The following is a 23923-nucleotide window of genomic DNA, read 5'->3' on the forward strand; positions in this document are numbered from 1 at the left end:
ATTTTGTAGTTTGGAACTGGGCATCCCTATTGTCGCCCATTTCCTCGTGTGATGGCGAGTGAATAAAAACTCGACCTGATGATAACATGCTTAGCATGGAAGATATCGACCACCTCCTGTTGTTCCATGAATGATCCAGGCACAAAAAACGGATAATTTTTTAGAAGTTTTTAGAGGTGGAACATGCAAATTTACTTAGGATGGCAGTGTTGGGGAACGCAGTAATTTCCAAAAAAATTCCTACGCACATGCAAGATCTATCTAGGTGATGCATAGCAATGGGAAGGGAGAGTGTTGTCCACGTTGTCGGTGTGAAAACCGGCGGATCTCGGGTAGGGGGTCCTGAACTGTGCCTCTAAGATTGATGGTAACAGGAGACAGGGGACACAATGTTTACCCAGGTTCGGGTCCTCTTGATGGAGGTAATACCCTACTTCCTTCTTGATTGATCTTGATGAATATGAGGATTACAAGAGTTGATCTACCACGAGATCGTAATGGCTAAACCCTACAAGTCTAGCCTGTATGATTGTGATTGCCTCTATGGACTAAATCCTCCGGTTTACAGACACCGGAGGGGCCTAGGGTTGTACAGAGTTGGTTTACAGAGGAAGGAATCTTCATATCTGAATGCCAAGCATGCCTTCCACGCAAAGGAGAGTCCCATCCGGACATGGGAGGAAGTCTATTGTCTTGTATCTTCACGGCCCATCAGTCCGGCCCACGTCACATAGCCTGGATGCCCGAGGACCCCTTAATCCAAGACTCCCTCACACGTACCCACGTAGAAAGTCAGCGTAAGCATTATGACATCGCGTTTGATGTAGTCGTACGTCTTCACGATTCGACCGATCCTAGCACCGAAAGTACGGCACCTCCGCGATTTGCACACGTTCACCTCGGTGACGTCCCACAAACTCTAGATCCAGCTGAGTGTCGAGGGAGAGCTTCTTCAGCACGACGGAGTGATGACGGTGATGATGAACTTACCGACGCAGGGCTTCGCCTAAGCACTACAACGATATGACTGAGGTGCAAAACTGTGGAGGGGAGCACCGCACACGGCTAAACAATCAACTTGTGTGTTCTAGGGTGCCCCCCTCCCCACGTATATAAAGGAGGGAGGGGGAGGCGAGCCGACCCTCTCTAGGCGCGTGATACGTCTCCGTCGTATCTACTTTTCGAAACACGTTTGCCCTAGTTTTGGACTCTAACTTGCATGATTTGAATGGAACTAACCCGGACTGACGCTTTTTTCAGCAGAATTGCCATGGTGTTATTTTTGTGCAGAAATAAAAGTTCTTGGAATGACCTGAAAATCAATGGAGATTATTTTTGGAATATATAAAAAATACTGGTGAAAGAATCAAGGCCAGGGGGCCCACACCCTGTCCACGAGGGTGGGGGCGCGCCCCCCTTCCTCGTGGGCCCCCTGGTGCTCCTCCGACCTCAACTCCAACTCTATATATTCATGTTCGGGGAGAAAAAAATCGAAGAGAAGGATTCGTCGCGTTTTACGATACGGAGCCGCAGCCAAGCTCTACACTCTCTCGGGAGGGCTGATCTGGAGTCCGTTCGGGGCTCCGGAGAGGGGAATCTGTCGCCATCATCATCATCAACCTTCCTCCATCACTAATTTCATGATGCTCACCGCCGTGCGTGAGTAATTCCATCGTATGCTTGCTGGACGGTCATGGGTTGGATGAGATTTATCATGTAATTGAGTTAGTTTTGTTAGGGTTTGATCCCTAGTGTTCACTATGTTCTGAGATTGATGTTGCGATGACTTTGCTATGCTTAATTCTTGTCACTAGGGCCCGAGTGCCAAGATTTCATATCTGAACCTATTATGTTTTCATGAATATATGTGAGTTCTTGATCCTATCTTGCAAGTCTATAGTCACCTATTATGTGGTATGATCCGTTAACCCCGAAGTGACAATAATCGGGATACTTACCGGTGATAACCGTAGTTTGAGGAGTTCATGTATTCACTATGTGTTAATGCTTTAGTCCGGTACTCTATTAAAAGGAGGCCTTAATATCCCTTAGTTTCCAATAGGACCCCACTGCCACGGGAGGGTAGGACAAAATATGGCATGCAAGTTTTTTTTCCAAAAGCATGTATGACTATATTCGGAATACATGCCTACATTACATTGATGAACTAGAGCTAGTTCTATGTCACCCTAGGTTATGACTGTTACATGATGAACCGCATCCGGCATAATTCTCCATCACCGATCCATTGCCTACGAGCTTTCCATATATTGTGCTTCGCTTATTTACTTTTCCGTTGCTATTGCTATCATCACTACAAAATACCAAAAACATTGCTTTTACTATTGTTACCTTTTGGTACCGTTATCACTACTATCATATTACTTTGCTACTAAACACTTTGCTGCAGATATTAAGTTTCCAGGTGTGGTTGAATTGACAACTCAGCTGCTAATACTTGAGAATATTCTTTGGCTCCCCTTGTGTTGAATCAATAAATTTGGGTTGAATACTCTACCCTCGAAAACTGTTGCGATCCCCTATACTTGTGGGTTATCAAGACCATTTTCTGGCGCCGTTGCCGGGGAGCATAGCTCTATTCTTTGAGTCACTTGGGATATATACCTGCTTATCATTATGAAGAACTTGAGAGATCCAAAAACCAAGATCTGTCCCTCAACTACGAGGGGAGGTAAGGAACTGCCATCTAGCTCTACACTTGATTCACCTTCTATTATGAGTAAGTTTGCGACACCTACACCTGCTTATGCTATTCGTTCTGATATGTCGCATGTTATTGATGATGCCACTTCTGCTATGCATGATACTCATGATGAAACTACCTCTATGCCTGATACTACTATGCCACTTAGTGATTTTCTTGATGAACAACTTGCTAGGGTTAGAGAAATTGAAAATATTGAATCTGATGATACTGATGAAAGTGATGATGAAGAACCACTTGCTATTCCTAAGGCTTATATATTTGATCAAGATGCTTCTTTAGCCATTTTAGCTTGCAGAAATAGAACTGAACTTAAAAAATTATTAGCTAAATGGAGTAAGCAATCTCTAAATGCTAGAATGAAACCTAACCCTGCTTTTGCTTCTTCACATATCTTTGTTACTTATAAGGATTATGAATTCTCAGTTGATCCTGATATAATTACTTTGGTTGAATCTGATCCTTTTCATGGTTATGAATCTGAAACTGTTGTGGCACATCTTACTAAATTAAATGATATAGCTACCCTGTTCACTAAAGATAAGAGAACTCGCTACTTTTACACCCTTAAAATATTTCCGTTCTCATTAAAGGGTGATGCTAAGATATGGTTTAATTCTCTTGATCCTGGTTGTGTGCGTAGTCCCCAGGATATGATTTATTACTTCTCTGCTAAATATTTCCCTCCTCATAAGAAACAAGCTGCTTTAAGGGATATATATAATTTTGTGAAAATTGAAGAAGAGAGTCTCCCACATTCTTGGGGGAGGCTTCTCCAATTACTTAATGCAAAATGAAATACTTGATATCTTTTATAATGGACTAACCGATGCCCCCAGAGATTACCTGGATAGTTGTGCTGGTTCTGTTTTCAGGGAAAGAACACCGGATGAAGTTGAAATTCTATTGAATAATATGTTGACAAATGAAAATAATTGGACACCTCCGGAGCCAATTCCTGAGCCTATTCCTAAACCAACTCCGAAGAAGAGGGGTATTCTATTTCTTAGTCCTGAAGATATGCAAGAGGCAAAGAAATCTATGAAAGAAAAGGGTATTAAAGCTCAATATGTTAAGAATTTAGCTCCTATTGAAGAGATACCTGGTCTTAATTTACCGCCTGTTGAAGAAACATATAATATTAATCCTTTACCTATTGAAGAAACTCATGGTCTTGATAACCCGACACAGGTAGTAAAGGTAAATTCTCTCTATAGATATGATAAAGCTGTAATCCCATTTACTAAAATTGCTAGCCCATGCTTAGATGAGTTTGATAAATTTATGTATAAGCAAGAAGATTTTAATGCTTATTTTGGTAGACAATTGAAATACAATTCAAATATGCTTGAACACTTGGGTGATTATATGGCTAATGTTAAAAGTGAACTTAAACTTATTAGTAAACATGCTTCTATGGTTACCACTCAAGTAGAACAAGTACTTAAATCTCAAAATGATTTGCTCAATGAATTGAATAGTAAAGATAATGATTATGCTGTTAGAGTGGCTACTAGAACTGGTAGAATGACTCAGGAACCTTTGTATCCTGAAGGCCATCCTAAGAGAATTGAGCAAGATTCTTAGAGAAATAATACAGATGTACCTAGCTCTTCTAAAAAGAAGAAAACGAAAAATGATAGGACTTTGCATTCTTCTAGTGATCCTATTGTTGAAACACCTGAGAATCCAAATGATATTTCTATTTCTGATGCTGAAACTCAATCTGGTAATGAACCTGAAACTAGTGGTAATGTTAATGATAATGTTCATAATGATGCTCAACCTAGTAATGATAATGATATAGAAATTGAACCTGCTGCTGATCTTGATAACCCACAATCAAAGAATCAACATTATGATAAGAAAGACTTTGTTGCTAGGAAACATGGTAAAGAAAGAGAGCCTTGGGTTCAGAAACACATGCCTTTTCCTCCCAAACCATCCAAGAAAAAGGATGATGAGGATTTTCAGCGCTTTGCTGAAATGATTAGACCTATCTTTTTACGTATGCGATTAACTGATATGCTCAAAACCAATCCTTATGCTAAGTATATGAAAGATATTATTACAAATAAGAGAAAGATACCGGAAGCTGAAATTTCCACCATGCTTGCTAATTATACTTTTAAGGGTGGAATACCAAAGAAACTTGGAGATCCAGGAGTACCCACTATACCATGCTCCATTAAAAGAAACTATGTTAAAACTGCTTTATGTGATCTTGGAGCCGGTGTTAGTGTTATGCCTCTCACTTTATATCGTAGACTTGATTGGAATAAGTTGACACCTACTGAAATATCTTTGCAAATGGCTGATAAATCAACTGCTATACCTGTCGGTATTTGTGAGGATGTGCCTGTTGTACTTGCAAGCGTTACTATTTTAACGGACTTTGTTATTATTGACATTCCCGAGGACGATAGTATGTCTATTATTCTTGGAAGACCCTTTTTGAATACTACAGGGGCTGTTATTGATTGCACTAAAGGCAATGCCACTTTTCATGTTAATGGTAATGAGCATACGATACACTTTCCAAGGAAACAACCTCAAGTTCATAGTATCAACTCTATTGGAAAAATTCCATCGATTATATTTGGAGGTTTTGAATTTCCTCTTCCTACTGTCAAGAAGAAATATGATATTCTTATTATTGTGGATGTGCATATCCCCATTGAGGTAACATAGTGTTATTCGAAATTTCTCCGGTTCCATGTTATTCGGAATAAGTTCGTTAACAAGACTTGATCAACCTTGTTAGTGGATTCCTTTTGATGATCATGAGATGGATGAAACTAGAAGGCACAACCTTCTGTACCCCACTTTTACTTTTTGTTATTTATATTAAATAAAATAAAATAATTATTTGTCTGTCTGTTATCTGATTATCCGTGCAATATAAAAATACATCGAAAATAAAAGTTCTCCAAATACCCTAAAATTTAAATACGATTTTTTCTAGAATATTTGAGGATTTATGGAACAGAGAACACACTAGGGGGCCAACCACCTTGCCACGAGGGTGGAGGGCGCGCCCCCCTGCCTCGTGGGCCCACGGTGGCCCTCCTCCACTTATTATTGCACCCATACACTCCTTCTTCCTCCCCCAAACACGAAAACCAGCTCAAACCCGAGTCCAAGCTCGTTTTGCTGCCATTTTCGATCTCCTTGCTCAAAGCACCTCTCACAAAACTGCTTGGGGAGATTGTTCCTTGGTATGTGACTCCTCCATTGGTCCAATTAGTTTTTGTTCTAGTGCTTTATTCATTGCAAATTTGTGTTGCTTGGGTGACCCTGTTCTTGAGCTTGCATGTCAAATTTATATGGTCAAAAGTAGTTTTGATGCATGATATAGGCCCTAGGCACTTGTAGGAGTAGTTGCTATCAATATTATTGAGTTTGGTTTACTTTTATTTTGAAGTTACTAAAAAATTTCAGAATTTTTCAGAGAAAGAAAAATGCTTAGGAAAATGTTCCAAGGTGGTTCTTCCAAGAAGCAAGGACCCAAGCTTGCAATGCGTGATGCTGACGAAGAGCCACCAAAAGACGCTCCAGTGCGTCCTTGTGAGTGGCCTTCTGAAAATTTTATGGATCAAGTGGGAATAAAAGAAGAATTCAACTCATATTTGCGTAACGCTGATCTCGTGAGCTTCGAGGAAGAGAAGTGTAGTCAGTATCATGAGCTCACTAGCTCCTTTGTGAGGAGGTTTGAATTTTCAACTTCACGTAATTCTCCAACTGTCCTGTTTGATCTTTATGATAAATCTTATACCATGGACTTAGAGGATTTTACCACTGCATGCAAACTTCCACAATGGGGTAGTATAAGGGATCCTCGCAAATCTGAAATTAGAGATTTTCTTGCTAATATAACTGTGGGAGAATCTAGAGATATTACACAAGCTACCATAGGGAGCATTCACTTTCCGGCTATACATTATTTTGCTCTCTTCATAGGTAGATGCATAAATGGTAAAGATGAGACATGTCACATGTGTGTCCCCGATCTTAGTATTCTTAGGAGTGATGTATTAGGAGACAAATCATATAATTTGGGAGCCATTGTTGCACGTAGGTTGCATCTTAATAGACGTAATGGAGATTTCTTTGGTGGAATTTATGCAACCCGCGTAGCTAATTTTCTTGGTATAGATGTGCGTGAAGATGATATTGAATTACCACATGCCTATCTAGATTTTAATGCTATGGTTCACCACAAGTTTGTTGAGAGGAACGAATCACCTCTCCAGTATCGACTAATCTTTGACAGACGCCGTGCTGTCCGTATTACTGTCACTGCTCCAGCTTTCTTTGATTATCAGGCAAGAGGAGGATATACTATTACCAGAGAGGAGGCAGATGAGTACGAGAGGAGAGAGGAGGCTGCTCGTCGCCACGCTGCAGCTCAGCAGGCGATAGCTGCTGCATCACAGTATGACCCCAACAACTATTATTATGGATATCAGCCAGGCCAGCCGTGGCCATAGACCAACTTAGGCCAAAAGCCTAAGCTTGGGGGAGTATGTATTTCCCACCGACACTATATTCATGTTCACACACTCATTGCTAAATGTCGGTGCTCATACTTTTTCATTGTATCATCCATGCTAGTTTAATTTCCTTTTTATGCTTTCTTCTTGTGTGTTTAATAAACCTTAGGAAAAACCAAAAAAATTAGTTGTAGCTTTTAATTACTTTACTTTCCATGCTTGTAGTAGTAATTAAAAAGAAAACCCAAAAAAGATTTCTTGTTCTTCTTTTGCTTGTTGGGAGCTTTCCCGTGTAAATAGTTTTATTTCTTTTCTTTTCTTTAGGGATCGATAGGAGAAGACCATAATTAAATTGTTGAAGTGACTCTTATATGCATTATTGCTGATCTGACAAAAGAGCCCATATTGCCTTGTCTTCTCCTGTTTATTGAATGCTTGCAGATTCCAGCTTAGTCCAATGCATGTGCACTATTATTATTATTCACACTATTCGGTCGTGCAAGTGAAAGGCAATTATGATGTTATATGATGGACTGGCTGAGATGAGAAAAAGCTGGTGTGAACTCGACCTCTTTTGTTTTTGTAAATATGATTAGTTCATCGTTCCTGATTCAGCCTATTATGAATAAACATGTTTGCAATGAAAACTAGAGATCATAGTTTCTTATGCCATGCTTGATTAGCTATGAGTTATAATGGTTTACCTTGTGTGCCAACATGCTATTGAGATGATTATGATATGGTATGATAGGGTGGTATCCTCCTCTGAATGATTTAAGTGACTTGACTTGGCACATGTTCACGCATGTAGTTGAAACAAAATCAACATAGCCTTCACAATATTTATGTTCATGCTGGATTATAGCCTACTCATGCTTGCATTCGATGTTGATTAATTTTAATGCATGTTCATGACTGTTGTCGCTCTCTAGCTGGTCGCTTCCGAGTCTTTTGCTAGCCTTCACCTGTACTAAGCGGGAATACTGCTTGTGCATCCAAACTCCTTAAAACCCAAAGTTATTCCATACGAGTCCACTATACCTACCTATATATGGTATCTACCTGTCGTTCCAAGTAAATTTGTATGTGCCAATCTCTAAGCCTTCAAATAAATATGATGTTTTGTATGCTTGAATAGCTCATGTATCAACTAGGGTTGTATGTATCTTCCATGTTAGGCGGGTTATTCTCAAGAGGAGTGGACTCCGTTCCTCACTCGCGAGATAAATGGCTGGTCACCGGGATGCCCAGTCCCATGCTTTATGGAAACTAAATCAAAATAATTACAAACAAAACTCCCCCTGGGACTCTTGTTAGTTGGAGGCACTTGTTGTTTCGACCAAGCCATGGATTGATGCTTGTGGTGGAAGGGGGAGTATAAACTTTACCATTCTATTTGGGAACCGCCTATAATTTGTGTAGCATGGAAGATATCGCCATCTCTTGGTTGTTATGTTGACAATGAAAGTATACCGCTCAAAATATTATTCACCTCTATTTCAAAACCGAGCTCTGGCACCTCTACAAATCCCTGCTTCCCTCTACGAAGGGCCTATCTATTTACTTTTATGCTGAGTCATCATCCTCTTATTAAAAAGCACCAGTTGGAGAGCACTGCTGTCATTTGCATTCATTATTGTTAGTTTACATTGAGTATGACTTGAATGGATCTCTTTCACCATGAATTTCAATGTCTAGTCAGTCCTCGGTCTTTAAAGGTGCTCTGCATTTATGTTTTGCGGTCTCAGAAAGGGCTAGCGAGATACCACCTTGTTATATCATATTATGATTGTTTTGAGAAAGTGTTGTCATCCGAGTTTTATTATTATGGATCGCTAGTTGATTATGCTATTGATATGAGTAAACTTGAGACCTATGCGTTACTGCGAATGTGGTTAGTTATAATCTTTGCTGAAAACTTGAATGCTGGCTTTACATATTTACAACAACAAGAGCAAACAGAGTTTGTAAAAGTTTTTCTTTATCACTTTTAGTTTGTCAACTGAACTGCTTGAGGACAAGCAAATGTTTAAGCTTGGGGGAGTTGATACATCTCCAACGTATCTACTTTTGCAAACACTTTTGCCCTTGTTTTGGACTCTAACTTGCATGATTTGAATAGAACTAACCCGGACTGATGCTGTTTTCAGCAGAATTACCATGGTTTTATTTATGTGCAGGAGCAAACGTTCTCAGAATGACCTAAAACTTCACGGAGACACTTTTCAAAAAATAAGAAAAATATCTGCCAAAGATGAAGGCCAGGGGCGCCACCACCTTGCCACGAGGGTGGGGGTGCGCCCCCCTACCTCGTGGGCCCCCTGTTGCCTCTCCGACTCCAACTCCACCTCCATATATTGAGTTTCAGGGAGAAAAAAAATCAGAGAGAAGAAATCATCGCATTTTACAATACGGAGCCGCCGCCAAGCCCTAAAACCTCTCAGGAGGGTTGATCTGGAGTCCGTTCAGGGCTCCGGAGAGGGCAATCCATCGCCATCGTCATCATCAACCATCCTCCATCACCAATTTCATGATGCTCACCACCGTGCGTGAGTAATTCCATCGTAGGCTTGCTGGACGGTGATGGGTTGGATGGGATCTATCATGTAATCGAGTTAGTTTTGTTAGGGTTTGATCCCTAGTGTCCACTATGTTCTGAGATTGATGTTGCTATGACTTTGCTATGCTTAATGCCTGTCACTAGGGCCCGAGTGCCATGATTTCAGATCTGAACCTATTATGTTTTCATCAATATATGAGTGTTCTTGATCCTATATTGCAAGTCTATAGTCACCTATTATGTGTTATGATCCGTTAACCCCGAAGTGACAATAATCGGGATACTTACCTGTGATGACTGTAGTTTGAGGAGTTCATGTATTCACCATGTGTTAATGCTTTGTTCCGGTTCTCTATTAAAAGCAGGCCTTAATATCCCTTAGTTTCCGTAAGGACCCCGCTGCCACAGGAGGGTAGGACAAAAGATGCCATGCAAGTTCTTTTCCATAAGCACGTATGACTATATTCTCAATACATGCCTACATTATATCAATGAACTAGAGCTTGTTCTGTGTCACCCTAGGTTATGACTGTTACATGATGAACCGCATCCGGCATAATTCTCCATCACCGATCCATTGCCTACGAGCTTTCCATATATTGTGCTTCGCTTATTTACTTTTCCGTTGCTATTGCTATCATCACTACAAAATACCAAAAACATTGCTTTTACTATTGTTACCTTTTGGTACTGTTATCACTACTATCATATTACTTTGCTACTAAACACTTTGCTTCAGATATTAAGTTTCCAGGCATGGTTGAATTGACAACTCAGCTGCTAATACTTGAGAATATTCTTTGGCTCCCCTTGTGTCGAATCAATAAATTTGGGTTGAATACTCTACCCTCGAAAACTATTGTGATCCCCTATACTTGTGGGTTAACACTGACCTACATGGCTGCAACGTCTCATGTTGCAGAATTTTCCAGTGAGGATTAAAGGTGCGATAGGTCGTTGTTCTGCACTGAGTTTGTCGTGGAGTTGGATGGACTCATTTACCTTTGAAGCTTCCATAGTTACTTTTGTTTAGATGGCCTTTGGCCATGTTATTGTAATAAATACTCTTTTGAGGATCTCGATGTAATGAAGTGTGATTGAACTCTGTTACAATTCCTCGAGTACAGTGTGTGTCAGCATACCAATCCAGGGATGACAATTAAGCGAAGAGTCTTCGATCCATTTTGGGTCGGGTCGCTACAGTTGTGCTGGTTGTGTTTTCAGGGAAAGAACTGTTGATCAAGCTGAGTTGCTATTGAATAATATGTTGAGTAATGAAAATTATTGGACACTTCCTGAACCAACTCCTAAGCCAACTCCGAAGAAAAGGGGTATTCTATTGCTCAGTCCTGAAGATATCCAAGAGGCAAAGAAATCTATGAAAGAAAAAGGTATTAAAGCTGAAGATGTTAAGAATTTACCACATATTGAAGAAATGCATGGTCTTGATAACCCGACACAGGTAGTAAAGGTAAATTCTCTCTATAGATTTGATGAAGGTGATATTCCTCGTTATAAGTCTGCTAGCCAATGCTTAGATGAGTTTTATAACTTTATTATTAAACAAGAAAACTTCAATGCTTATGTTGGTAGACAATTGAAACGCAATGCTGATATGCTTGAACACTTGAGTGATTATATGTCTAGATTTAAAGGTGAACTTAAAATTACTAGTAAACATGCTTCTATGGTTACCACTCAAGCAGAACAAGTACTTAAGGCTCAGAATGATTTGCTCAATGAATTAAATAATAAGAAAAATGATAATGCTATTAGAGTTATGACTAGAGGGGGTAAAATGACTCAGGAACCTTTCTATCCTGAGGGCCACCCTAAGAGAATTGAGCAAGATTCTCAGAGAATTAATGTTGATGCACCTACTTCTTCTTAGAAGAAGAAGAAGAAAAAGGTATTAAAGCTGAAGATGTTAAGAAAAATGCATGCTTCTAGCAAACCTGTTTTTGACAGACCTGAGAATCCCAATAATATTTCTATTTCTGATCCTGAAACACAATTTGGTAATGAACATGAACCTAGTGATAATGTTAATGATGATGCTCAACGTAGCAATGATAATGATGTAGAGATTGAACCTGCTGTTGATCATGATAACCCACAACCAAAGAATCAACATTATGATAGGAGATACTTTGTTACTAGGAAGAACGGTAAAGAAAGAGAACCATGGGTTCAGAAACCCATGCCTTTTCCTCCTAAACCATCCAAGAAAAATGATGATGAGGATTTTGAGCGCTTTGCTGAAATGATTAGACCTATGTTTTTGCGTATGCGTTTGACTGATATGCTTAAAATGAATCCGTATGCTAACTATATGAAAGATATTGTCACAAATAAAAGAAAGATACCAGAAGCTGAAATTTCCACCATGCTTGCTAATTACACTAAGGGAGGAATACCAAAGAAACATGGAGATCCAGGAGTACCAACTATACCATGCTCCATTAAAAGAAACTATGTTAAAACTGCTCTACGTGATCTTGGAGCCAGTGTTAGAGTTATGCCTATCTCTTTATATCATAGACTTGATTTGAATAAATTGACACCCACTGAAATATCTTTGCAAATGGCTGATAAATCAACTGCTATACCTGTCGGTACTTGTGAGGATGTGCCTGTTGTGGTTACGAACGTTACTATTTTAACGGACTTTGTTATTCTTGATATTCCCAAGGACGATAGTATGTCGATTATCCTTGGCAGACCCTTTTCGAATACTGCAGGGGCTGTTATTGATTGCAACAAAGGCAATGCCACTTTTCATGTTAATGGTAATGAGCATACGATACACTTTCCGAGGAAACAACCTCAAGTCCACAGTATCAATTCTATTGGAAAAAATTCAACAATCACTATTGGAGGTTTTGAATTTCCTCTTCCTACCGTCAAGAAGAAATATGATATTTTTATTGTTGGGAATGTGCATATCCCCGTTGAGGTAACCTAGTGTTATTCGAAATTTCTCCGGTTTCATGTTATTCGAAATGAGTTTGTTAACAAGACCTGATCAACCTTGTTAGTGGATTTCTTTTGATGAGCATGAGATGAATGAAGTTAGAAAGCACAACCTTCTGTACCCTCTTTTTACCTTCTATTATTTATATTAAATAAAGAAAAAATAGTATTTTTCTGTCTGTTTTCTGAATTACCCTTGCAATAAAAAATACCTGAAAATAGAAGTTCTCCAATTGCCCTAAAAATGAAATATGATTGTTTCTAGAATATTTGAGGATTTTAGGCACTGATAGCAGGGGGAGTAGCCACGTGCCCACGAGGGTGGAGGGCGCACCCACCCCCTGGGTGTGCCCCCTACCTCGTGGACACCACATGGGTCCCTCCACTTATCCTTGCACCCACACACTTCGTCTTGCTCCAGAAAAAATCACTCACCAGCTCAAACCCTAGTTCTTGCTCATCTTGCTGCCATTTTTGATATCCTTGCTCAAAGCTCCATTCATAAAACTGCTTTGGGGGATTGTTCTTTGGTATGTGACTCCTCCAATGGTCCAATTAGTTTTTGTTCTAGTGCTTTATTCATTGCAATTTTTTATTGCTTAGGTGACCCTGTTCTTGAGCTTGCATGTCAAATTTAAGTGGTCAAGAGTAGTTTTAATGCATGATATAGCCTCTAGGCACTTGTAGGAGTAGTTGCTATCAATCTTGTTGAGTTTGGTTCACTTTTATTTTTGAGTTACTAAAAATTTCAGAAATTTTTCAGAGGAAGAAATATGTTTAGGAAAATGTACCAAGGTGTTTCCTCAAGGAAGCAAGGATCCAGGCCCGCGATACGTGAGCCAGACAATGAACTACCAAGAGATGCTCAAGTGCGTCCTTGTGAATGGCCGTCCGGAGATTTCATGGTCCAGGCAGGCATCAAGGTAGAATTTGACGCATATGTGCGTAACGCTGATCTTGAGAGCTTCGAGGCAGATAAGTGCCTCCAATATTATCACCTACCTGATTCCTTTGTGAGAAGGTTTAAATTTACATCATCGCGCAACTCTCACAATGTCCTATTTGATTTTTATGATAAATCTTATACCATGGACTTAGAAGATTTTAATACTGCTTGTAAACTCCTGCAGTGGGGTAGTGCTAGTGAACCTCGCAAATCTGAATTTAAAGATTTCCTTGCTAGTATCATTATGGGGGAATCTAGAGAAATAACACAAGCTACCATAGGGAGCATTCATTTTCCTGCCATACATTATTTTGCTATCTTTATAGGTAGATGCATAAACGGTAAGGATGAGGCATGTCATATGTGTGTTCTGGATCTTAGTGTTCTCAAGAGTGCTGTATTAGGAGATAGACAATATAACTTGGGGGCCATTGTTGCACGTAGGTTGCATAATAACAGTATTAATGGAGATTTGTTCGGTGGAATTTACGCAACCCGTTTAGCTAATTTTCTTGAGGTACCCATATGTGGATATGATATTGAGTTGCCTCCTGCTTATCTAGATTATAATGCTATGGTTCGTCATTAGTTTGTTGAGAGGAATGATCAGTTCCTCCAGTACCAACTAATCTTTGACAGACGGCGCACCTTCCACATTGCTCTCCCTGCTCCTGCTTTCTTTGACTTTCAGACAAAAGGGAGATATGTTATAACCAGGGAGGAGGCAAGTGAGTACGAGAGGAGGATGGAGGTAGCATGCCTCCAAGCTGCAGCTCATGAGGCAATTGTTGCTGCTTCTCAGTATGACCCCAGCTACAACTTCGACCCATGGGCATAGGCCAACTTAGGCGAAAAGCCTAAGCTTGGGGGAGTATGTATTTCTCACTGACATTACATTCATGTTCACACACTCATGCCATTTCTTGGTGCTCATACCTTTCATTGTATCATCCATGCTAGTTTATTTCCTTTTTAAGCTTTCTTCTTGTGTGTTTGAAAAACCTTAAGAAAAACCAAAAAATTAGTTGTAGCTTTTAGCTAGTTTACTTTTCATGCCTGTAGTAATAGTAATTAAAAATAAAACCCAAAAAGATTTGTTGTTCTTCTTTTACCTGTTGGGAGCTTTCCTGTGCAAATAGTTTTGTTTCTTTTCTTTTCTTTGGGGGTCGAGAGGAGAAGACCTTGATGAAAATGTTGAGGGGCTCTCATATGAATTATTGTTGATCTAACAAAGAGCCCATATTACCTTGTCTTCTCTCTTGAGTTGAATCCTTGCAGATTCCAGCTTAGTCCAATGCACATGCACTCTTATTATTATCCACACTATTCGGTCGTGCAAGTGAAAAGCAATAATGACGATATATATGAACTGATTGAGATGAGGAAAGCTGGTATGAACTCGACCTGATTAGTCCATCATTCCTGATTCAGCTTATCATGGATGAAACATGTTTGCAATGACAATTAGAGAGTATAGTTGCTTATGCCATGCTTAATTTGCTAGGAGTTTATAATGGTTTACCTTGCATGCCAACATGCTATTAAAATGGTTGTGATGTGGTATGATAGGGTGGTATCCTCCTTTGAACGATTCGAGTGGCTTGACTTGGCACATGTTCACGCATGTACTTGAAACAAAATCAACATAGCCTCCATGATATTTATGTTCATGGTGAATTATATCCTACTCATGCTTGCATTCAGTGTTGATTAATTTTAATGCATGTTCATGACTATTGTCGCTCTCTAGCTAGTCGCTTCCCAGTCTCTTTCTGGCCTTCACTTGTACTAAGCGGGAATACTGCTTGTGCATCCAACTCCATAAACCCCAAAGTTATTCCATATGAGTCCACATACCTTCCTATATACGGTATCCACCTGCCATTCCAAGTAAATTTATATGTGCCAAACTCTAAACCTTCAAATAAACATTCTGTTTTGTATTCTTGAATAGCTCATGGTATCAAGTAGGGCTGTCTGTATCTTCCATGCTAGGCGGGTTATTCTCAAGAGGAGTGGACTCCGCTCCTCACTCACAAGAAAATGGCTGGTCACCGAGATGCCCAGTCCCATGCTCAAATCAAATCAAAATAATTGCAAACAAAACTCCCCCAGGATTGTTGTTAGTTGGAGGCACCCGTCGTTTCGGGTAAGCCATGGATTGATGCTTGTTGGTGGTGGGGGAGTATAAACTTTACCATTCTTCTTGGGAGCCGCCTAGAATGTGTGTAACATGGAAGATATCGATATCTCTCGGTTGTTATGTTGACAATGAAAGTATACCGCTCAAAATATTATTCACCTCTATTTCTAAACCGAGCTCTGGCACCTCTAAAAATCCCCTCTTCCCTCTGCGAAGGGCCTATCTATTTACTTTTATGTTGAGTCATCATCCTCTTATTCAAAAGCACCAGTTGGAGAGCACCGTTGTCATTTGCATGTATTATTGTTAGTTTACATTGAGTATGACTTGACTGGATCTCTTTTACCATGACTTACAATGTCAAGTCGGTCCTTGGTCTTCAGGGGTGCTCTGCATTTATGTTTTGCGGTCTCAGAAAGGGCTAGCGAGATACCACCTTGTCATGTCATATTATGATTGTTTTGAGAAAGTGTTGTCTACCAAGATTTATTATTATTGCTCGCTAGTTGATTATGCCATTGATATGAGTAAACATGAGACCAAAATGTTATTGTGAATATGGTTAGTTCATAATCTTTGCTGAAAACTTGAATGCTGGCTTTACATATTTACAACAATAAGAGCAAACAGAGTTTGTAAAAGTTTTCCTTATCACTTTCAGTTTATCAACTGAATTTCTTGAGGACAAGCAAAGGTTTAATCTTGAGTTGATGCATCTCCGTCGTATCTACTTTTCCAAACACTGTTGCCCTTGTTTTGGACTCTAACTTGCATGATTTGAATGGAACTAACCCGGACTGACGTTGTTTTCAGCAAAATTGCCATGGTGTTATTTTTGTGCAGAAATAAAAGTTCTTGGAATGACCTGAAAATCAACAGAGATTATTTTTGGAATATATAAAAAATATTGGCGAAAGAATCAAGGACAGGGGCCCACACCCTGTCCACGAGGGTGGGGGTGTGCCTACCCCCCTGGGCGCGCCCCCTGCATCATGGGCCCCTTGGTGCTCCTCCGACCTCAACTCCAACTCTATATGTTCGTGTTCGGGGAGAAAAAAAATCAGAGATAAGGACTCATCGCGTTTTACGATACGGAGCCGCCGCCAAGCCCTAAACTCTCTCGGGAGGGCTGATCTGGAGACCGTTCGGGGCTCCAGAGAGGGGAATCTGTCGCCATCATCATCATCAACCTTCCTCCATCACCAATTTCATGATGCTCACCGTCGTGCGTGAGTAATTCCATCGTAGGCTTGCTGTATGGTGATGGGTGGATGAGATTTATCATGTAATCGAGTTAGTTTTGTTAGGGTTTGATCCCTAGTATCCACTATGTTCTGAGATTGATGTTGCTATGACTTTGCTATGCTTAATGCATGTCACTAGGGCCTGGGTGCCATGATTTCAGATATGAACGTATTATGTTTTCATGAATATATGTGAGTTCTTGATCCTACCTTGCAAGTCTATACTCACCTATTATGTTTTATGATCCGTTAACCCCAAAGTGACAATAATCGGGATACTTACCGGTGATAACCATAGTTTGAGGAGTTCATGTATTCACTATGTGTTAATGCTTTGGTCCGGTACTCTATTAAAAGGAGGCCTTAATATCCCTTAGTTTCCAATAGGACCCCGCCGCCATGGGAGGGTAGGACAAAAGATGCCATGCAAGTTCTTTTCCATAAGCATGTATGACTATATTCGGAATACATGCCTACATTACATTGATGAACTGGAGCTAGTTCTGTGTCACCCTATGTTATAATTGTTGCATGATTGATCGCATCCGGCATAATTATCCATCACTCAACCGTTGCCTGTGAGCTTTTCACATATTGTTCTTCGCTTATTTACTTTTCCGTTGCTACTGTTACAATCACTATAAAACCAAAAATATTACTTTTGCTACCGTTACCACTATTATCATATTACTTTGCTACTAAACACTTTGCTGCAGATATTAAGTTTCCAGGTGTGGTTGAATAGACAACTTAGCTGCTAATACTTGAGAATATTCTTTGGCTCCCCTTGTGTTGAATCAATAAATTTGGGTTGAATACTCTACCCTCGAAAACTGTTGCGATCCCCTGTACTTGTGGGTTATCAGCGCGCCAAGGGGGAGGAGTCCTCCTCGTAGTAGGAGTAGAACTCCCCCTTTTCCTAGTCCCAGTAGGAATAGAAGGAAGAGGGAGAAGGAGAAAGGAAAGGGGGGCCGACCCCCTCACCCAATTCGGATTGGGCTTGGGGGGGCCGCCCCCTCCTAGGCTGCCTTCTCTTCTTTCCCACTAAGGCCCATTAAGGCTCATATACTCCCGGGGGGGTTCCGGTACCCCCCGGTACTCCGGTAAATGCCCGAACTCACCCTGAACCATTCCAATGTCCAAAGATAGCCTTCCAATATATCGATCTTTATGTCTTGACCATTCCGAGACTCCTCGTCATGTCCGTGATCATATCCGGGACTCTGAACTACCTTCCGTACATCAAAAACTATAAACTCATAATACCAATCGTCAACGAACCTTAAGAGTGCGGACCCTACGGGTTCGAGAACTATGTAGACATGACCGAGACTCATCTCCGGTCAATAACCAATAGCAGAACCTGGATTCTCATATTGGTTCCTACATATTCTACGAAGATCTTTATCGGTCAAACTGCATAACAACATACGTTGTTCCCTTTGTCATCGGTATGTTACTTGCCCGAGATTCGATCATCGGTATCTCAATACCTAGTTCAATCTCGTTACCGGCGAGTCTCTTTACTCATTTTGTAATGCAACATCCCGTAACTAACTCATTAGTCACCTTGCTTGCAAGGCTTATAGTGATGTGCATTACCGAGAGGGCCCAGAGATACCTCTCCGATACACGGAGTGACAAATCCTAATCTCGATCTATGCCAACTAAACAAAACACCATCGGAGACACCTGTAGAGCATCTTTATAGTCTCTCAGTTACGTTGTGACGTTTGATAGCACACTAAGTGTTCCTCCGGTATTCGGGAGTTGCATAATCTCATAGTCATAGGAACATGTATAAGTTATGGAGAAAGCAATAGCCATAAACTAAATGATCAAAGTGCTAAGCTAACATATGGGTCAAGTCAATCACGTCATTCTCTAATGATGTCATCTCGTTCATCAAATGACAACTCTTGTCCATGGCTAGGAAACTTAACCATCTTTGATTAACGAGCTAGTCAAGTAGAGGCATACTAGTGACACTCATTTTGTCTATGTATTCACACATGTACTAAGTTTATGGTTAATACAATTGTAGCATGAATAATAAACATTTATCATGATATAAGGAAATATAAATAACAACTTTATTATTGCCTCTAGGGCATATTTCCTTCAGTCTCCCACTTGCAGTAGAGTCAATAATCTAGATTACATTGTAATGATTCTAACACCCATGCAGTCTTGGTGTTGATCATGTTTTTCTCGTGAGAGAGGCTTAGTCAACGGGTCTGCAACATTTAGATCCGTATGTATCTTGCAAATCTCTATGTCTCCCTCCTTGACTTGATCGCAGATGGAATTGAAGCGTCTCTTGATGTGCTTGGTTCTCTTGTGAAATCTGGATTCCTTTGCCAAGGCAATTGCACTAGTATTGTCACAAATGATTTTCATTGGACCCGATGCACTAGGTATGACACCTAGATCGGATATGAACTCCTTCGTCCAGACTCCTTCATTTGGAGCTTCCGAAGCAGCTACGTACTCTGCTTCACACGTCGATCCCACCATGACGCTCTTATTGGAACTGCACCAACTAATAGCTCCACCATTCAATAAAAATATGTATCCGGTTTGTGACTTAGAGTCACCCGGATCAGTGTCAAAGCTTGCATCGACGTAACCGTTTACGACGAGCTCTTTGTCACCTCCATAAATGAGAAACATATCCTTAGTCCTTTTCAGGTATTTCAGGATATTCTTGACCGCTATCAAGTGATCCACTCCTGGATTACTTTGGTACCTCCCTGCTAAACTAATACCAAGGCACACATCAGGTCTGGTACACAACATTGCATACATGATATAACCTATGGCTGAAGCATAGGGAATGACTTTCATTTTCTCTCTATCTTCTGCAGTGGTCGGGCATTGTGTCTGACTCAACTTCACACCTTGTAACACAAGCAAGAACCCTTTCTTTGCTTGATCCAATTTGAACTTCTTCAAAACTTTATCAAGGTATGTGCTTTGTGAAAGTCCAATTAAGTGTCTTGATCTATCTCTATATATCTTGATGCTCGATATATAAGCAGCTTCATCGAGGGCTTTCATTGAAAAATTCTTATTCAAGTATGCTTTTATGCTATTCAGAAATTCAGTATCATTTCCGATCAACAATATGTCATCCACATATAATATCAGAAATTCTATAGACCCAGATCTATCATGAATATCTGCATATGCTAGGCTCGTCAAGTTTAACCCAAGTATTCTGCGTGTACATAACTGGCTTGCACCAGTTATATGTGAACGTAGAGCTTATCACACCCGATCACCACGTGGTGTCTCGGCACGACGAACTGTAGCAACGGTGCATACTCAGGGAGAACACTTGTACCTTGAAATTTAGTGAGAGATCATCTTATAATGCTACCGCCGAACTAAGCAAAATAAGATGCATAAAGGATAAACATCACATGCAATCAATATAAGTGATATGATATGGCCATCATCATCTTGTGCCTTTGATCTCCATCTCCAAAGCACCATCATGATCACCATCTTCACCGGCTTGACACCTTGATCTCCATCGAAGCATCATTGTCATCTCGCAAACTATTGCTTTTACGACTATCACTACCGCTTAGTGATAAATTAAATCAATTACATGGCGATTGCATTTCATACAATAAAGCGACAACCATATGGATCATGCCAGTTGCCGATAACTCTGTTACAAAACATGATCATCTCATACAATAAAATTAGCATAATGTCTTGACCATATCACATCACAATATTCCCTGCAAAAACAAGTTAGACGTCCTCTACTTTGTTGTTGCAAGTTTTACGTGGCTACTACGGGCTTCTGGAAAGAACCGCTCTTACCTACGCATCAAAAACCACAACGCGGTATAATGATTGATTTTTGATCTTCAGAAAGAACCCTGTTCATTGAATCTGATTCAACTAAAGTTGGAGAAACTGACACCACTACCCACCTGTGTGCGAAGCACGTCGGTAGAACCAGTCTCGCGTAAGCTGATACGTCTCCAACATATCAATATTTTTTTATTGTTCCATGCTATTATATTATCTATTTTGGATGTTTAATGGGCTTTAATATGCACTTTTATATTATTTTTGGGACTAACCTATTAACCGAAGGCCCAATGCAAATTGATGTTTTTTTTGCCTATTTCAGTGTTTCGCAAAAAAGGAATATCAAACAGAACCCAAACAGAACGAAACCTTCGCGAGGATCTTTCTTGGAACAAACATCATCCAGGCGACTTGGAGTGGAAGTCAGAGACGCAACGAGCGGCCACGAGGCAGGAGGGCACGCCCAGGGGGTAGGCGCACCCCACCCTTGTGGGCCCCTCGTAGCTCCACCGACCTACTTCTTTCGCCTATATATACTCTTATACCCTGAAAACATCCAGGGGAGCCACGAAACAACTTTTCCACCGCCATAACCTTCTGTACCCGTGAGATCCCATCTTGGGGCCTCTTCCGGCGATCTGCCAGAGGGGGATTCGATCATGGAGGGCTTCTACATCAACACCATAGCCTCTCTGATGATGTGTGAGTAGTTTACCACAGACCATCGGGTCCATAGTTATTAGTTGGATGTCTTCTTCTCTCTCTTTGGTTCTCAATACAAAGTTCGCCTCGATGTTCTCGGAGATCTATTCGATGTAATACTTTTTGCGGTGTGTTTGTCGAGATCCATGAATTGTGGATTTATGATCAAGTTTATCTATGAATAATATTTGGTTCTTCTCTGAATTCTTATATGCATTATTTGATATCTTTGCAAGTCTCTTCAAATTATCGATTTAGCTTGGCCTACTAGATCGATCTTTCTTGCAATGGGATAAGTGCTTAGCTTTGGGTTCAATCTTGCGGTGTCCTTTCCCAGTGACAGTAGGGGCAGCAAGGCACGTATTGTATTGTTGCCATCGAGGATAAAAAGATGGGGTTTATATCATATTGCTTGAGTGTATCCCTCTACATCATGTCATCTTGCTTAAAGCGTTACTCTGTTCTTATGAACTTAATACTCTAGATGCATGTTGGATAGTGGTCGATGTGTGGAGTAATAGTAGTAGATGCAGAATCATTTCGGTCTACTTAACACGGACATGATGCCTATATTCATAATCACCGCCTAGATATTCTCATAACTATGCGCTCTTCTATCAATTGCTCGGCAGTAATTTGTTCACTCACCGTAATATATGCTATCATGAGAGAAGCCACTAGTGAAACCTATGGCCCCCGGGTCTATATTACATCATATTAGTTTCCTGTCAACTTGCCGCCGTTTATTTTGCAATCTGTACTTTCCAATCTATACAACAAAAATACCAAAAATATTTATCTTATTATCTCTATCAGATCTCACTTTTGCAAGTGGCCATGAAGGGATTAACAACCCCTTTATCGTGTTGGTTGCAAGGTTCTTGATTGTTTGTGCAGGTACTAGGCTATTTGTGTGTAGTCTCCTACTGTATTAATACCTTGGTTCTCAAGAACTGAGGGAAATACTTATGCTACTTTGCTACATCACCCTTTCCTCTTCAAGGGAAAACCAACGCACGCTCAAGAGGTAGCAAGAAGGATTTATGGCGCCGTTGTCGGGGAGATCTACGCTCAAGTCAATACATACCAAGTACCCATCACAAACTCTTATCGCTCGCATTACATTATTTGCCATTTGCCTCTCGTTTTCCTCTCCCCCACTTCACCTTTGCTATTTTATTCGCCCTTATTTGTTCGTCTCTTTTCGCTCGCTTCTTGGGTGCTTGTGTGTTGGGTTGATTGTTTGTCACGATGGCTCAAGATAATACTAAATTATGTGACTTTTCCAATACCAACAACAATGACTTTATTAGCACTCTGATTGCTCCTATTACCGAGGCTGAATCTTGTGAAACTAATGCTGTTTTGTTGAATCTTGTCATGAAAGATCAATTTTCTGGCCTTCCTAGTGAAAATGCCGCTACCCATCCAAACAACTTTGTTGATTTGTGAGATATGCAAAAGAACAAAAATGTGGATAATGATATTGTTAAATTGAAGCTATTTCCGTTTTCGCTTAGAGATCGTGCTAAAACTTGGTTCTCTTCTTTGCCTAAAATAGTATTGATTCATGGAATAAGTGCAAAGATGCTTTTATCTCTAAGTATTTTCCTCCTGCTAAGATCATCTCTCTTAGAAATGATATTATGAATTTTAAGCAACTTGATCATGAGCATGTTGCACAAGCTTGGGAGAGGACGAAATTAATGATACGTAATTGCCCTACACATGGTTTGAATTTATGGATGACTATATAGAATTTTTATGCTGGATTGAATTTTTCTTCTAGAAATATTTTTGATTCGGCCGCGGGAGGCACTTTTATGGAAATCACTTTAGGAGAAGCTGCTAAACTCCTAGGTAATATTATGGTTAATTATTCTCAATGGCACACCGAAAGATCCACTAGTGAAAAAGTTCATGCTATTGAAGAGATTACTATTTTGAGCGGAATGACGGATGAACTTATGAAATTGTTTGCTAATAAGCGTGTTTCTTCTGATCCTAATGATAAGCCTTTGTCCACTTTGATTGATAATAATGAAACTATAGATGTGAATTTTGTTGGTAGGAACAACTTTGGTAATAACGCGTGTAGAGGAAACTTTAATTCCAGGCCGTTCCCTAGTAATCCCTCTAATAATTATGGTAATTCCTACAACAACTCATATGGAAATTTCTAATAAGATGCCCTCTGATTTTGAGACTAGTAAATAATTTATGAATTTGCAAAAGAATTTCAATGCTTTGGTTGAAGAAAAATTGCTTAAGATTGATGAGTTGGCTAGGAATGTGGATATAATTTC

Source organism: Triticum urartu, chromosome 1A, assembly GCF_056163025.1.
Source record: "Triticum urartu cultivar PI428250 chromosome 1A, HENAU_Tu73, whole genome shotgun sequence".
NCBI lineage: Eukaryota > Viridiplantae > Streptophyta > Magnoliopsida > Poales > Poaceae > Triticum > Triticum urartu.